The sequence below is a fragment of the Eleutherodactylus coqui genome, chromosome 2 (assembly GCF_035609145.1).
Source record: "Eleutherodactylus coqui strain aEleCoq1 chromosome 2, aEleCoq1.hap1, whole genome shotgun sequence".
NCBI classification, from domain to species: Eukaryota; Metazoa; Chordata; class Amphibia; order Anura; family Eleutherodactylidae; genus Eleutherodactylus; species Eleutherodactylus coqui.
The window spans coordinates 106,846,465-106,863,588 of NC_089838.1; positions in this window are offsets into that span (position 1 = coordinate 106,846,465).

A 17,124-nucleotide genomic window follows, 5' to 3' on the forward strand; every position below is an offset into this window, starting at 1 on the left:
TACTGCTGGTTTTAAAAACAAAAAACACCAGTATATTCACCTCCCCGCAGAGCTCCCCTCATGCTGCTCCGGGCTGCTCTTCTGATCTTCCTTTCTTCTGGGAGCAGTGGGACCACATAGTACATGCTCTGACTCGTGCCCAGCGGGGCCTGCAGCCGCTGCTTCACTTGCACCCTGGGTAATCTGACCCTGTGTGGTTTATTTTCGGCTGGACAAATACTGATACGTATTTGCCCAATAGAAAAAAATAGAATTACCGAGACAAAAACAGGTCATGCCACGTTTTTTTAGAAATGTCCGTGAAGTATGACGGACATGTGAATAATTACATACTGTAGATTTACATTGGCTCTGTATTACGGTTCTGAAAACACGGGTCCAATACGGAGCTAAAATCCGCCTGTCTTAGGGCCCTGCACACAGGGTGGGATATGAAAGAAGTGCATGCAGCATATTTTGAACATGGCCGTGGAAAAACCGCATGTGTGCCTAGCGCTATAGATATTCATTAGCTCTATATTACGCTGCATAAAACATTAATTACATACAGATTTGAAATATATTCATCCGACAGTGGCCTCACTGAGAAGGCACAACATGTTCTTTGTGAGAAGGTGTGGCTGCGGAATAAGGTGAGGGCACTGGATGTGCATCTGTAGCCTCCAGCAGTAATTTAATGTATATTATTATATACTGTTGCAATATACTAATTTATCTAAAAGAAATTCGCTTGACATATACATCCACACCGAAGGGCCACTTCATTAGAGACACCAGCCTTTCACCATTACAGCTTTCTTGTATGGGAATTAAACTTGTGCCCCCGAAGTGCAGCATGAGGGCTCTTTTCCATTCGCGTATATTGGCCGCCGTTTTCACAGCCGGCCAATATATACTACGTTGGGAGAGATAAAACTGATGAATGGGCGCACAAATCAAACGTCTTTCCCCTCCCTCCCCATTGCAGGCTCACCTCTGCTATCCTCACCGCTAGCTCTTTGCAATGGGAGGGGCTTAGCTCCGCCCATGTCCCACCCCTTGTCCACAGCTAGCAATGGGAGGAAGCGGGACGGGATAGTGCTTAGCTTCACCCCAGTCCCGCCCCTCCCATAGCAGAGAGCCCATTGCAAACAGCCAGAGGAGAGGAGAGAAGAGGGAGGGAGTTTAGCAGTCATGCTAAACTCCCTCCCACCTCTCTTCTCCGGCCGCTGTCATTGGCTCCCATAGGAGCCCACGCAGTGGCCGATGTATTCCGGCTTGAAAGATAGTCCCAGGACTATCTTTTCGGGCCGGTATGAGAGCGTTCGGCCCCATATTGGCCCAGCCGTGCACTTTCACGCTCCTGGAAAACGTCCATGTGATCTGATGCATTGTACGAAAAACGGCGGGCGATATACGCTCGTGTGAAAGAGGCCTAAAGCTGATTGCTCTGTGTAGTTGGAGCTGAAAGAGCAACAATCCACATGCATAAAATGTCGAAGTGCACTCGTTCTTAGCAAAAAATCTGCCAGTTTCAAAGTACCTTAGAGGGGTTGTCCAAGATGATAAGAAAAATAAGCAACATGTGTCCCCAATTACTACTATCCTGAATAGTGCCCATGGGTTCTATGCAGATATTGTTAACCCTTTACAATCCAATTTGTATCCTGGTTTTCCTAGGGGGCTTACTCTTTTTCTGCTGTTACACAACAGCGCTATATGCTGGCTAAAGCCAGTGCTGCATGAGGTGACACGTTGGATAGGTTCTGACAGCAGAGAGGCTGGCAATATACAGTAAGAGAACCCCGATGGACGTCTTCCAATATCTTAGCTGTACAGCCTTAAATCATAATGTTTTCAGAGGTCAGACAGTGGATTGGAAAGGGTTAAATCCACACCCACTCTGCCGCTCTTCTCTGCCCAACTTTATGAATGTTTCTGTACTTTCCTATTGGCCTACCCTACACACTGCTCTGCCCGCTATGGCTAGTAACATCGGCGCCCGGACGTCAATCCATTACCGAAGATGGGCAGGGGTTGGCTCTGGCAGTCTACATATATAGATGCAGAATATTATTTAGGGGATGTGCATTATACTGACAGGGTCTCTTTAAATTTTCGTTACTTAACTATCTTGCGTACAGCCTCGTGTTTCTGTCTGATGACATGTTGTGAAACAACTGGGACAAAGGTTGAGTATGTGTTAAAACTTGCAGCAATGTTATATGCACACAGCTCCATCATGTCTGTAGGGCACTTTTTGAATTGCTCATAAAATACAGGCTGAGGACAAGGATCATATTTACTGTTATTTTCAATGTGGTTTTATGATTTTTCTATAGATCTGCTTTGTGTTACATGTAGTTCTTTCATTTTACCTAATCTAGTTCCAGGAACAGAGGGCACAATGTAAGGGTTTTTATATCTGTTTTTTATGCTGTGCTTATTACTTCATTTTAAAGCTGGTATATAAAGATATATTATAAAATGTTCTCCTTGTAGCATATGAGGCGTGGCGCGGCTTGTCTTTGCCTGTGGCACAGATTCAGTTTGGTGCCCTAGCTCTGTATCTAAATACCAATGCCAAATTGTTGTGGCTTGTTGGTGCCCCTCCTGCTACCCAGCACCCAGGGCACGTGCCCCACCAGCCTCTCCTGTGTCCATAAATATTATTTCACTGTAGACCAGGCAACCTCCCGGCATATATTTATACATAATTCAGACATATTTTATGATTCTCAAGGCGAGATTGTGGATCCTTGAAGATGCTACCAGTTTGGTGCTGGCTAGACTAGGGTGGGCAGTCTAAGGGATTCTCTGTTTTATCCTTTAACCTCTATACGGGGATGTGGTCTTTGCTGCAGTTTGCAGTCCCCAGAATGGCCACCAGTAGGCAGTGAGAGACAGCAATGACAGGAGGACAAGACGAAAGTTAGGATAGGGAGTAGACACTAGCTAAAAGCTGGTATGGGCTTACAATAGCACTACAAGTACCATTGAGCATGAGGTATTATACTGGGCAGAAAAAAGAAGCAACTGTGTTGACTTATAGGCAAGGAAGGAATTATGAGCTGGGTATCCGGCTCTAAGAGTTGACTCCTTATCTGAAACATGGAGCTGGTTCCTGTCAGTGAGCTGGAAATACCTCTTTTAACCTATTTTATGAGGCTTGAATGGCTAGTCACTCAGGCTGTTCTGCCCTCTTCTTGCCTTGGTGCTCTAATCTGACTCTATGGGGGGGGGGGGGGGGGGGTACAATAGCCGACAAGAAGGCCCTTCTCCTTCACTTCATGGTACAGCTAATAGGACGAGTCATACTATGAAGTGGAAGGTTGAAGGGCTGCCTGTCCTCTGTTCTGTCCTCCTCTTATCTCTGTAGACTCGTAAGATTCAAATTGGAGCACAGAGATTGGAGGAGAGCCTGAAGTGTTGAATAAAGAGCCATTCGGGTGTGAAAAGAGTCATCTCTCTTTGTTGAGACAAATGATCTGGAGCTTAATTAGTCTATAATGCAGACTTCTAAGTAAGGGTCCAAAACTAGCCTATTTAACCTACAGGGGATGGAGGGGGTGATGACTTATGTTGCCTATAGAAGTCAGTAGAAGAAGAGATGGGAAGGGGAGGAAGAGGGAGAAAAGCAGAGACTCAAATAGATGTCCCTGTAGTTAACTGGGATTGTTTACTGTGTTACAGCTACTGACATCACACCTACACTGCTCGGTACTTCTCTAGCGTCCTTCATGATGATGTTATATGTTCTTTTGTGTTACAGACAAAGAGAAGAATCTGTATGTTTTTTATGTGCACAGTGTATAAAAGACAGCTGAACATCTAGAGTCCTCGCACCAGCTGAGGCCAAAGTCACACGGGCGGTTTTCCCCGCGATTTGCGGATCGCATAACGGATGCGCATCCGCAAATCACGTGATCGGGCCGACGATTCGCTGAAAAATCTGCACCTAGCAGCGTTTTCAGCGAAACGGCCCAGCGCTGCCCGCTATCCTCTGCCACAGCTGTGGCACAGCTGTAGCAGAGGAGAACGATGTTCGCCCATTGAATTCAATGGAGCCGGCAATATAGCCGACTCCATTGAAAGCAATAGGCTGCCGGCAAGCGCTGGATGAATTTTCGGGGACGGGCTTAAAATATAAGCCCTTCCCTGAAAAAATGTGAAAAAAAAAAGTATACTCACCTTTTTCCTGCAGCCGGAGTTCAGCCGCGTCCGGCCGGCAGTTCTCCTGAACTGCTCTCTGTAGTATTCAGCAGGCAAGGATTTAAAATCCCCGCCTGCTGAATGGGCTGCCTCTGATTGGTCACAGCCCTCACCAATCAGAGGCAGCTTTCACTCACTCATTCATGAATTCATGAATGGGTGAGTGAGTGCTGCCTCTGATTGGCTGAGCGCAGGGACCAGCTGTCATTCCATAGCTCTCAGCTGTCATTCAATATTGAAAAGTCATATAATGACTAGAAATAGTGTTGTTCCTTATGTACATACATGTGGCAGCTTATTCTGGAACGTTAGATACACTTTAGGACATGGGTGTGATCCAGAGCCTCTCTGTAAGAGGCGGTTTACATTACATTTTTAATGTATAGTTAGTGTATACATTAAATCTACATGAAAAAACAATTATAAGTGTAATTTTAAGCTCACATATACATTAAACGTATAGCTATACGTTTCCATATGTTTGTGTCCATTTTTTACATAAAAAGCCATATATGTTCTTCACTGTATATTCTTCTTTTTAAATAATGTTTGGCAGTTCATTTTTTTTTCTTGGGCTTTTGAGAATAACGAACACATACATAAAAGGTATGGAAACGTACAGCTTTACCTTTCTAGGTTTCCTATGGACTTTATTGAAAAAAGATACTAAAACATACACTGAGCATATCTTTTTTTTGTGAGACAGAAAAGCATGATATGCTACGCTTTATAAAAGAACAGAAATGTAAAGGAGATCAAATGTATTCAAAAGTACCGTATGCCCTTTTGGAATGGAGCAGCAATCAGCACATGTGCTTTTGCCGCGCCATGCAGTCTGTTAGGCTGATGGAAATAGCTGAGCATTGTATTAAGCTACCTCTGAGTATCCAATGTGTGTGTGTAGGTGGGAAGGGTGGAGGCACCGAACTAAATCTTTGCCCTGGGGGAAGGAAAGCCTAGTTACTCCTCTGCCCGACATGGATTTAATACCGTGTGAACAAGGCTTAAGTAGTATGTAAAGCCAAGATGTACTGGGGGTATCCCATTGCTGATGTTCACTGTTGTACAGACTAATGGCCTAACCATTTTCTTAATAGGAGTTTCATCTTTTTTCTTTCCGGCGAGACAGTGAAGTTTTGGGTGCAGCTCAAGCGACACATAAGCAAGTGCTAGATATATATATAAAAGGATGTGCAGGAACTTTGAGTGCATGAGGTTAGCAGGACAGTGAGGCAAAAGTAAACGAGCCTGACCTAAGGTCAGGGGAGTGATAAGCGCCGAAATGGGAGGTGTGCACCACATCGTCGCATACTAATAGGACAAGGCAGAGAGAAAACTTGCTTGTAGTCTGGATTCTAGTGCAGCCTCCATATCGTTTTGCTTGTGTTTGATAGGAAGTTGTGCTGGAGGAGTATCAGAGCAGTGAGGTTTTGTTTCAATGGTAATATATGCCTGACCCCTTACTTCACTGCTCCATGTTCCCTGCAATAGAGAACTCTTCTGATCAGAGGCGTAACTTGAAGCTTCTGGGCCCCAATGCAAAAGCTGTAACGGGGCCCCCAACTATAAAGCTTTATTCATACTACTAGGCTTACTATAGGGAGAAGTTAGGCCTTATGGGCCCCCTAAGGCTTCTGGGCCCGGGTGCAACTGCATCCCCTGCATCCTCTATAGTTACTCCCATGCTTCTGATTCTGCACAGCTGCCATGCCCAGCTGAGCTCCCAGGACTTATTGTACTCAGATACTACCTGTCATATAGACATAGGAGCAATTTTTCTAATCATTGTAACATTTTTGCGTAACTGTTTTGTGTGATCTAAGAAAATGATACAATGTGACATAGCACGCTAGAAATAGATTTTCTACTTCTCTTTTAGTTGTTGTTACCTGTTTAAAGACCAGTCAATCCCAGGCCTTACATGTTAGTGTTAAACAGTGTGACAACTTGATGTATTGTCCAAATACATGAAGACACATTTCTTCATCTTTGACTTATACTGTCAGTATGTAAGGCTGATCATAGTCATTCCGACTTCCACCCCATTCCCATGTGAATGTCCAGGTATAGTTACATTGCTATTTGTAGATTATGTATTTGGCAAGGTCCATTCTCTGGCAAGGTCTTCAGAACATACAGTCTGCAAGCTGGGACACTGGGGTTTACCACAGCACAGACATCATGTTCTTAGTTTGAAGGTCAATGAGACTTCACAGTAAACTGCAGGTATTCTCTATGGGAGTGAGCTACCAAACAAAGGTCATACTACTTCCACATGTCAATAGTCAATGTAGATACAAACTGATAGAAGTACATAGAGAAATACAGAAGACTGAAGGTCGCATACCATAATGTTTCCTTTCACCCATCCTTAAAGTAGCCATATCCTCCATTATATAACCTTCATTAAAACGTTCTCAGATCTTAAGACTCTCTCCGAAGAAACGTCAGACTCTTAATTAGTTTATGAAAATTTGCTGCCATTGTCAATCATGATAATTTCACAGATATGATTATTTCAGTTCAGGGAATGGCGTTTTCGTGAAATGAGAAGCTAAGGAAGTCGCCATCTTGACATTGATTCAAATAAGATAAAATAAATCTCAAAGTTATTCATGCCAAGGGACGTCTGCCAAGAGCAGGACATGGGTACGGCTGTACTATTCAGAGCTCTTATGTTCACTTATCTTTACCAAGGACTGGGTATGCAGTTAATACATGTTTCACAGCTCATGAAGTGACAAGCTGGTGATACTATGTCTCGAAATATCTCTCCAATATCAAAAACAGTGTTGATTGTATTTTCCTCCCACCCTATTCTAAGCGTATTATCGGATAGTGTGCCATGCATTTGTTTGTGTGACTTGTACATTACAATGTAAGCAGATATTGTAGCTCAGTTGTACAGGTCTGCTTTGCTTTACTGAAGTATGAGTGACAGCGTCAGGTCTCCATTCCATCTTACTATGGCCCCCTTGATGTCCTGCCGAGCTGAGGAATGTGGGTCATAGGTCAAGTAAGCACAGGCTGTTCTTGTAAGTCCTGTCTTGGCCATGAGGTTCAGCTGGCCTTGTTTTAGGACTCTGCATGATGTTTCTACGTGTTGCATAAATACTACAATTAAATTAGAACTTTTTAACAAATCCTTTGTTTATTCAGATTAAAATGACTAATTGCGAGAACATTGAGTTCCACTGTAAGTTTTTCCCAGGGTGCGATGGCTGTCTAGCGTTCACTGGGTTGTATGCATTTCGGAAATACTTCTAGTTACTGCAGAGCAAGCCATCATTGTAAAAACACGTGTCCTGTAATATAGCTTTCTTCAATGATTTCTGTAGTCCAGATGATAATGGGATGGTGGGCAGATATTTGTTACTTTATCTCTTATTAGTTGCAAATAACATTTATAAACATTTAACTATAATCATCATCTTTAGCGGCGAGTGAGTTCCGTACATGGTAAGGATATGATCATTTTTGGCTCAGTTCAGGGATAAGTCACTCAGTAAGATTACAGCTCAGGAGTTATGTAAAAATATCATACACTATCATGCCAAGTATCAGGCACTATCATGCTAAAAGTATTTGGGCAGCCATATCAGTAGAACAGATTGTGTCTTATTAGCAAGTCACGAGTCCTAAGCCATGCTACTTAAGATGCAGATCCTTGAAGGTGTCAGCCAATGTTTGTGACGGGAACTGCTCGCTATTGCATATATGGATAATTCTGCTAAGCACAATACATGGGGCCGTCTACAATGGTGCAAGGAGCATCGTCATTAGACAGTTGAGCAGGGGCGTAACTATAGAGGATGCAGGGGATGCGGTTGCCCCCGGGCCCAGGAGCCTTAGGGGGCCCATAAGGCCTCTCTTCTCCATATACGGAGCCCAGTACTATGAATAAAGCGTTATAGTTGGGGGCCCTGTTACAAGTTTTGCATTGGGGCCCAGGAGCTTCAAGTTATACCTCTGCAGTTGAGCAATGGAAGAATGTTCTATTGAGTGATGAATCGCACTACTTCATCTTCATATCAGATGGACCTACCTGAGTGTGGAGGTTTTCTGGGGGCCTTTTGCCTGAGTGTTGTGTCAACAATTAAGTACATCGGAGGTCCTGTTATGGTCTGTGGATGTTTTACGTGACATGGTCTCAGTCTGTTGGTTGTAGTGGCAAGAACCATGAACACAGATGTGTACCTGGACATTACAGAAAATGTGCTGCTAACAATGAGGCAATACTCTCGGAATGGTCAGCCATACTTCCAACAAAAAAATGCGCCTTGTCACAAATCCAACGCTGTTTTACGTTGGCTTGAGCATATGGATGTTCCATGATTGGAACCCGACTGAACAGTTTTTATACAAAAATGAATGTCAGGACAGGAAATATGAAGGACATCCATCTTCTTTGAGATAACTCGCCACATGTTAGCAGGATGAATGTGTATCAGTAGTTAGTAGAACGTATGATGGAACCATACCTCTGCAGCACCACCTACTGGATGGCAGCATTCTTGCAAATCAATGTCCAATAGGCCTCTCACTAGTCAAGCCAGAATACTACTGCACACTGATGAGGGGCCAACACCCCGAAACAGCTGTCTGTGTATGGATTCTGACTTGGTTTTCAATTCCAAATCTTTGTTAAGACCTGTATAAAGGGTTGGGCATTGATTTGCAGGAATGCTGCCATCCAATAGGTGGCGTTGCAGAGGTATTGATCCATCTTCCTTATTTGCATATTACCCAGAGGAACATGTATGGCCTTATAAGTCTCCTTATACACCTTCTAGGTGCTCTCCTAGACACTTACCCTTCCAACAGTAGAAAGTATGGGATGGAGAGTATCTGATGTCATTAGGGCCAAAGGAGGCCCCACTAAGTATTAACATATGTAAATAAATACTACTTCCGATTCTTGCTCAGGTGTCTAATTACTTTAGTAGGATAGTGTAGGTAGTGATGTCATAGTTCAAAGAAGGGAGACAATTATGAATTATGCTCATCCAGTGGCTGAATTTATATTAAATGGGTTTTTCAGCACACTTTCCTGCATACTCATTATAAAAATAAACTTTATACTGTACCCAAATAACTGAGTGCTATCCCTGTGCCAATGGCCACTATGGTCTCCTACTGCTTCTTATCATAGCTGTGTCATAGCATGAGGATAATTCACCAAAGGCTAATCCACAGCTTTTCCATGCAGAATTGGCGAGACTAATGAACATGTTTATTACTCTTGTGGATGATTGCAAACAAAAAACAGCATTTTTTTTCTGCAGCCTGTATAAAATACCCCATTTTCTTGCATTGGATACAGCATGTTTGCGGATTAGAAGAGCATTTTGTCACAGAAGACAACCTGCACTGGAATCCTTATCAGATAGGGAATGTATGAATGAACCAAAAGGCTACGTGCACACAAGGACATTCTGCCTCACCATCCACGGCAGGAATCTGGGGCTAAGGGCTTAACACTTTCCAATCCAATTAGTATCCTGGTTTTCCTAGGGGGCTTACTCTTTTTCTGCCGTTATACAACGGCGCTATATGATGGCTAAAGCCAGTACTGCATGAGGTGACACTTTGGATAGGCTCTGACAGCAGAGAGGCTGGCAATATACAGTAAGAGAACCCCGATGGACGTCTTCCAACATCGGAGCTGTACAGCCTTAAATCATAATGTCTTCAGAGGTCAGACAGTGGATTGGAAAGGGTTAAACAGATGGGCGAGTAGTTGCCCCGTTATGTGGTTGTGATACTCACGGACGCATTATGGGATAAAACAAAACCACCGATTTCAATGGCTTTGTTTTCACTAGCGGTATTCTTCGGTTCTTGTTCATACAACGCCCAAGAAAAGATAGGACTTGTCCTATTCCTGTGACAGGACCTATCTTCATAATTTTTTTTTCAAACTCACACGGAGTTTAAAAAATAAAAAAAAAGATTTTTATCTTGTTCATGCGCAACTACGCTCCGTCTGAAGAAGCTCTCAGTTAGATCCTAGTGCACCTCAATCCAAGGGTCTCAATCATGTAGGCTATAATACGGCACTACTACATTTGGTGCATTGGTCCTTCCCATTAAAAAGAAGTAATTCAATGTATGTATTTTACATCCAACAAGGATTTTATACTCAGAGATTTAATTTGAAGCTCTTGGGTTCCACTGTAAGATCTATAACAGGACCCCTACCTCCCCATTATAATACTAACCTCTTATTATTGGACATAGGGTTTGTTCAAGTCCAACAGCTTTGTCAGCACCCTCTACAGCTCCATCTCTATCTTAGATCATTAAAAGCACACTGTGCCCCTGCTGAAAATGCCTGACTCTCTCATCTCAAATATTCAGAATCCCCTGGTAACCAATGCAACAAAATTGAGATTGAATTTTTTAACAGACCACGCTGTAGGTCCAAATGTACAAGCACACCCAGCAATCTGCAAGGCCAAGTAATGAAACAATACATGGGAAGAAGAGATCTGCAATTTAATTTGAATATCAAGCCAAGTCATCTCCCCATGCATACTGTATATATATTTCCATCCCTATACCAAAATATTGCTGTTGACATACATTTGCATATTTTGGTCAGTGACTTACAGAACTTTTATCGACATAATTGAGTATTAGACATACTAATCATGTAATCATGGTAAGAAAAGAAAGCAATCAAAGTCTTTTGTAATCAACTATTCCAATATTTTAAAGTATAATGTATGATCATATTATCCCTGTTGCTTGCTTTTATTATGTGCATATATATATATATATAATATACCTTGTATATATGACAGTCGGTCCTCCCTAGTAGTGGTACGAGGGACAATGACTGCTCAGCGATATGATCAGGACATCCTGCAGCCACATGTGTTCCTCTCATGGTGGCTTCAAAGAGGCAGCCGGATAATGCTCGGCAGCACACACAAGGGGGTCACAGAAAGCCTCCACAAGATTGTAACACTTCTGTGGCTGCCGGTCACCAGATTTATCACCAATAGAACATGTATGGACCATCTGAGATGACAACTTCGACAGACTATGGGTTTGCATGATCTAGTGGCTCAGTTACAGCAAATGTGGGTCAATATGCCGCAGGATACCATACACAACCAATGTGCCTCCCCTTCCGCCAATATCACATCTTGTATCCAAGCTAGAGGTGGGACAACAGGATACTAGAGCCTGCATGCTCACCCGTATCACATCTTCTATCCAAGCTAGAGGCGGTACAACAGGGTACTAGGGCCTTCATGCCCCCATATCACATCTTGTATCCAAGCTAGAGGCGGTACAACAGGGTACTAGAGCCTCCATTCCCACCTGTATCACATCTTGTATCCAAGCAAGAGGCAGTACAGAAGGGTACTAGAGCCTGCATGTTCACCCGTATCACATCTTCTATTCAAGCTAGAGGCATTACAACAGGGTACTAGAGCCGCCATGCCCCCCATCACATCTTATATCCAAGCTAGAGGTGGTAGAACAGGGTACTAGAACCTCCATGCCGGCCCATATCACATCTTGTATCCAAGCTTGAGGCAGTACAACTGGGTACTAAAGCCTCCATGCCCACCCATATCACATCTTGTATCCAAGCTAGAGGAGATACAACAGGGTAGTAGAGCCTCCATGCCCATCTGTATCACATCTTACATCCAAGCTAGAGGCGACCCAACAGGGTATTAGAGCCTCCATGCCCACTCGTATCACATCTTGTATTAAAGCTAGGAGCTGTACAACAGGGTACTAGAGGCTCTATGCCTGCCTGTATCACATCTTGTATCCAAGCTATAGGCGGTACCACAGTGTAATAGAACCTCTCTGCCGGCCCGTATCACATCTTGTATCCAAGCTAGAGGTAGTAGAACAGGGTACTGGAGCCTCCATGCCCGTCCTTCTCAAATCTTACATCTGAGCTAGAGGCGGTACAACAGGCTACTAGTGCCTCTCTGCCTGCCCGTATCACATCTTACATCCAAGCTAGGGCTGGTACAACAGGGTACTAGAGCCTCCATGCTAACCCGTATCACAGCTTGTATCCAATCTAGCGGCGGCCCAACAGGGTACTAGAGCCTCCATGCCCACCCATAACACATCTTGTATCCAAGCTAGAGGCAGTACAACAGGGTACTAGAGCCTCCTTTGAAATCTCATACAGGGAGAAGACAGGCTGGACACGCCTGAGCCCTGGCAGCTGAGGAGAGGTGAGTATATATATTTTTTATTTTTAACACATTCTAGGGATGATTTTCAGGGAAGGGCTTATATTTAAAGCCCTTCCCAAAAAATCCCTGCAGGTCTTGCCGGCAGCCCATTGCTTTCAATGGAACTGCAGATGCATCGGTCCCATTGAAAGCAATGGGAGAACATTGCGATCCTCTGTCATAGCTGTCATATCTGTCACAGCTGTGACAGCTGTAGCAGGGGATTCTTTACTCCCCGCGGGGAGTCCCCTTGTCACTGAACACTGTGAAAGTGCTGTCACAGTGTTCAGTGACAAGGGGACTCCCTACGGGTAATATTTACACGGCAGCGGCAGAGAGGTGAGTATATATATATATATATATATATATATATATATATATATATATATATATATTAGCAAGGGGGGGTACTCTTGCCTCGGGATCGCTGACCACTCGTACCAGAAATGGTGCACCACACGGGTAAGCACGGCTCAGGGATAGTGTATCTCTTTGTCTGGCTCCTGCCAGCGTTTATTTTACAGCACGTCACAGCACAGCACATCACATCAAGTCAGTAAGCACCCCAACTTGGGTGGGAGTCCAGGGGAGTCATCCTTGTCAGACTCTTGCCTTTTCAGGCCACCAGCCTGTAGCACCTTCCTATGCTGCGCTGGTCCTCTCTCTTTCCATACCACAGGAGTTACTTTTCAATTGCAGTCTGGCTCTCCCTCTTGTCTTTGGCAGGAACTGGCTTTTATCTGGTTCCTGCTCCACCCCTTGGTTAACCCTGTCACCAGGAGTCCTGTCTCTGGCCCTCTACAGGCCCCCCTGTGCACTGCACCGCTACAATATATATATATATATATATATATATATATATATATATATATATATATACACACACAAACACACACACACATATATATATATATATATATTTTTTTTTTTATTTTTTTTTTTTTACACAAACCGCGGGTGATTTTTAGGGAAGGGCTTATAATTCAAGCCCTTCCCTGAAAATCACTGAAGGGGTTGCCGGCATCCTATTGCGTTCAATAGGGCCGCCAGCAGCAGCCACAGCCCCATTGAAAGCAATGCTGCACGCGTGTTTGTGCATGTACATGGATGCAGTCTTCTGCGCACCTATATACGGCACACGCACATGCTCGTGTGAATGCACCCCCCCCCTGTGTGTGTGTGTGTATATATATATATATATATATATACATATAAAATATAGTATGATGATATATAAGATATATATGAGGGCAAAAACAGGCGGCCGTATACGGAACTACGCTCACCGCTATGGAACGTAGTTGCGCATGAGCAGGGTTTTCTTTTCTTTTCGGACATTTCAAACTCCGCACCAGTGTGTGCAAGTTTGAAAAGAACAGTGGGAAGATAGGTCCTGCTCTATTTTAATACTACGTGCAGGAAAGATAGAACAATTCCTATCTCGCCCGTACTATTAAGCAGGCAAGCATACCACTAATAAAAACGAAACCATTAAAATCAACGGTTTGTTTTGTCCTATTATAATCACGGCCACATAAAGGGACTAAAATACGGCCATGTGAAGAAGTCCTGAGAAAGGGAAACCGCTTTTGCTGCCTAACTGGTGTACTGCTAGGTATTGCAATTGCAACCCAGCCCATTAGCTAAAAGGGAGCCACACACTCCCGCCATATACTGCTTCACCTACGCAGGCCATCTCTGGGTGACGCTCAGGGAGGGTAGGGCCGTTACCTAGGACAGCTGGCAGCCAATCCATGCTGCAGACCCATCTGGTGCGCGCTCCTTCCTACCACTAAGAGTCTGCAGTTGTGATTTGTAAGTGCAATCTGTCAGTGCACTGCCGGCATCTGATTGGTCTAGCAGGCAGTCACATAGTGAGGAGGAGAGCGGGTACAATGCTGTATAACTGAGATATGCACTACATATATTAATATATGCATAGCTAGTATGAGTTATACTGTATAACTTATACCAGTTATACATATATAATATACAGGAGGTACCCAGATTCCCAGATTATACCAGCATGCTCCATGTTACTTTATACAGGGAGATGTACCTAGTATAAATAGTTAAATGGGTCATGCTGGTGTTACCTTGGTATCTTCTATATATAATTATATATGTATAGTTAGTATAACTAACTAACTGCATAGCTGGTTAATTTTATTTTGTACTATGTATTCTTCACTTTCCCTGTGGATGCGCTGCAGGGAGGTTGAACACATGCTGACAGATTCCTGCACAGATCACTGGGAGTTATAGCATAGGGATACCCTGAGATTAGATCATAGATCTACTGTACCTGTTTGAATCTTTTTGATATCATTATATTGATGGGACACTTTATAATTCATTAAAACTAACATGTTCTGACTGCTTAAATGAGTTTTCTCACCAAAAAATGTTATCCACTATCCACAGGATAAGGAATAACTAGCTGATCAGTGGGGTCCAAGCATTGGCAGTCCCGGTGATCATGAGAACAGGGTTCCCAAAGGCATTAATACAAATGGAGTGGCAGTAAAGCATGGGGGTAGTTGGGTTCTGGCACTCACCTTCCCCCAACAGCCCCATTTAAATAAATGGATCGGTAGTGAGCATGCTAGTGCAGGGAAGAGGGTAATGGTCTGCGGTCCCCCCTTATGCCTTGGAGGAGGAGGTCAAGGTGGTGCAATGGTCCAGGTCTTTTCTGGGAATGGGAGGCCTACCCCAGTCTGAATTAGTCTGTGTCATTACTGGGATCATAGTGCCTTTATAAGCAAAAGTCAAAACTGGTGTCAGCAAACTCTCATGTCTGGGGTCTAGCCACGCCAAATCGGGAGCTGGCTTGTACCAGTACTTGCAATCATCAGTCCATGTCATGGCCATGCACCGATGGCTTCTTGGATGAGAAGAAAATGGCTCCTACAGATACATGGCTGTTGTGAAAACTTTAATAGGTTTATGTAACAACAGTAAACGGTCTCTGAATGTCCGAGCTGAAGACAAACCCAATATACACTGTTTTTGTAGACAGCCTCTACCAGCAATAGCGAGACTTCCTGGAGTAGATCTTAATTGGGGCCAAAGGAGCCGCTAGGGAGCTGGTTGGCTTTGTTGTAGGTGCTGTGGTTATAACCTCTCAATGGTCTACGTTTCAGCCAAATTTTCCTCTCAGTTTTTGACGATAGGGCAACTTCACAAACCAGACCTATCTGGCTGCAGAACCTAGAAAAGTCGAAGGTAAATGGATAACCTGGTTCTGTTTATTCATTGAAGCCTTGCACGTGCACATGAATACCCATCCAGTGAACTACCATGCATGTTTTTGCATGTACCCATGAAACGTCAGCTTCTTTTATGTGCAACACCAAATATCCACCTCCTTCGTTTGAAGCTTAGCTTTACTGAATAATATAATTAGGACAATCCCCGGCCTGCTCAGCCTCCATTTACTGAGCGATGCTTGTTCCAGTGTAGAAGTGCAGGAATGATTATCACAGACAACTAGTCGGGCATCTGCACCCGACAGGTCGTTCCTTGTAAAAGGCCCCTTCGAAGAGATGCCCTTGGAAACCACTAATGTCACTACTTGCATTTATTTTTTGCGATTTAAAAATGAAAATTGGGATCTGATTTCCAACTGTGGGCATCCACAATTATGATCCACTATACAATGAACATACATGCACAGACACTTTTTGGAGTTCAGTGAATATTATGTTTGAACAGGTGGAGACTGGCCCATCAGAGTATCGTAACTTATTAGATCTGATTAATGATGCAATAATAACAAAGACTATGATGCAATTAAAAGTGGAAGTGGAAAAGTTCTGTACAGATGCAGGGTGAGTCCTCGGAATCATAGTAGGTCAAGGTCTATCTATCTATCTCATATTGTAGTGTCCCTGAGTTAATGAGGGCCCCTCTATAAATGTTATATATCTGTCTTGTGTCAATGACTTGTCAGCGTCTTATTTGTGGCATGCATCACATTTATGTGTATTGCACGTTTGCAGGACTGAATGGGTTAACGTCTGGTATGTCTAGTCCTGTCAGGAAAATGTATCGTTTTGTGAGTCAGTGAGCTAGTGAGTGGAGTCAGTCAAGTGAGCGAGCCACACAGAACCCGGACATCGGTCTGTGTGTGGAGAGAATGGAGGAAGCCGAGCGACTTCCTTATGCTCGGCCTGGGCCCATTCTACCCAGGAGACCTCGGTGCTGCTACTGAGCTCCAGGAGTAGGACAAGCCACTTTACAGCGAGGAGAGGACAACTAGAGTGAGTGTTGACAGGTAGAGAGAGAGAGAGTCGCCAAGAGCGGGATCACACAGATAACTGGGACTGTGGATTATCCAAATACCACGAGAATTCTCCCTGTTGCACCCCTCTGGTTTGTTGTATTTGTACCAAGACTATTTGTTTGCAATTATGTTGAGAAGTTTACAGTAAATGGAAAGAACTGACCGTTCCGGTTCTTGCTCAGATAGTTACTCTGTGTGTGGACTATTTTATTTAATCTGAGAGATCCGCCGCAGAGGACAGAATGGTGGCGTCACAAGTGACAATTGGACTACTGGTAACCTCCGGTTACTATCCCTTTGATCTTCCTCAGCTGCACCTTGATCACGTCCTGAGCTACCCCCAGTGGAGGGGATGGTAGAGCTCTGTGACAAGGCCTTTCTCTACCCCACTGTCTCCTCGGACACTGGATATGTAATCATTATGTGGTGACC